Genomic DNA, 1,634 nt, shown 5'->3' with positions numbered 1-1,634 from the left:
AAAAAAAAAAAAAAAAAATCTGGTCAGTTAGATGACTTATTTCCCCAACTTTATCATAAAATTTGGAGCCAATTAATCTTGGTTATGCCTTTATCCAGTGCATTTATTAATAGTTCCCCTTTCACTTTCAAAAATGCTCTAATTTTGTCATTCTAGTGACAAGCTACTGGTGAGACATGCCCTATGTCTTTTTGGTATCCCAAAGTGAAAAATGTACTCTCAAAAGATGTTTGTTGGGCTTCCCTGGTGGCGCAGTGGTTGAGAGTCCGCCTGCCAGTGCAGGGGACACGGGTTCGTGCCCCGGTCCGGGAGGATCCCACATGCTGCGGAGCGGCTGGGCCCGTGAGCCATGGCCGCTGAGCCTGCGCGCCTGGAGCCTGTGCTCCACAACGGGAGAGGCCACAACAGTGAGAGGCCCGCATACTACAAAAAAAAAAAAAAAAGATGTTTGTTGGTTGAAACAAAAACAGTACTTTGCTAACCAATCTAACAAGAGGCAGAGGGGTTCCTGTCTCTGTGTATGTATTTTCCCTCAGCTCTTCAGAAAGGAATATCTTCTCCAAAAGACTTTATTTTTGACATATTATAATAATGCTTCCCTTACTCTTAAATAATTGATGGGTTTAAAAATATCAGTCAGTAGAAAAAGAGTGATGCACTGAGTGGAGGAAAACAGTGAGTATTTTGGCAAAAACGTGAAAGCTGCATTAATGACTGTGCAAACCTCACTAATGGGGCTTATCAGCGTTTTCACACCAAGAGTTTTCATTCCCTTTGTCACCAGAACCAATAAATCTCTGTCATATAACTGGTCCAACTGCTTATTCAAGACTTACACTAAGTTGCTTATGGAAATTGGTGCCTTGGTCAACTTGTGCTAGGAGACACAAGGTGGGGACACTGTCTCAGAAGAGAATGAAGAGCACAGTAAGACACTGGGCAGGAAAGTTCTCTAAATTAATTGGCCTTGACCACAGTCACATGGAGGAAAGTATATTTCCTAAAGCCCACTGGCCTGTTTTTAGCCCTTGTGAGGGATTTAAAAGGATATCTTTCTCTGGCATAGATACTCCTCAATGAAGTGTCAAGGAGATACTCAGTCAAGCCAAGAATTCATTGCAGGTAATTTCATTTTCACCACAAACATCAACCATGTTGACTAAAACTCTGATATTCAAAGTATAAGAACACTGTCATTAACAACATAACAAAATGTTTTCCTATATAGTCTAATATGAACGGTTCTCATCTGGGAGTGATTTCCCATCAAGGGATATTTAACAATGTCAGGAGACATTTTTGAATGCCATGACTGGGACTATTGGCCTCTAGTAGTCAGAGGCCAGATATGCTGCTAAGGAGCCTATAATGCATTAGAAACTAACACACCACTGTAAAGCAATTATACTCCAGTAAAGATGTTAAAAATATATATATCCTATAGGGCTTCCCTGGTGGCGCAGTGGTTGAGAGTCTGCCTGCCGATGCACGGGACACGGGTTCGTGCCCCAGTCCGGGAGGATCCCACATGCCGCGGAGCGGCTGGGCCCGTGAGCCATGGCTGCTGAGCCTGCGCCCAGAGGCTGTGCTCCGCAACGGGAGAGGCCACAACAGTGAGAGGCCCGCGTATCACA

Source organism: Lipotes vexillifer, unplaced genomic scaffold, assembly GCF_000442215.2.
Source record: "Lipotes vexillifer unplaced genomic scaffold, Lipotes_vexillifer_v1.1 scaffold604, whole genome shotgun sequence".
In the NCBI taxonomy this organism is placed as follows: domain Eukaryota; kingdom Metazoa; phylum Chordata; class Mammalia; order Artiodactyla; family Lipotidae; genus Lipotes; species Lipotes vexillifer.
The sequence above is the reverse complement of the archived record's forward strand: the minus strand, read 5'-3'. Positions refer to the sequence as shown.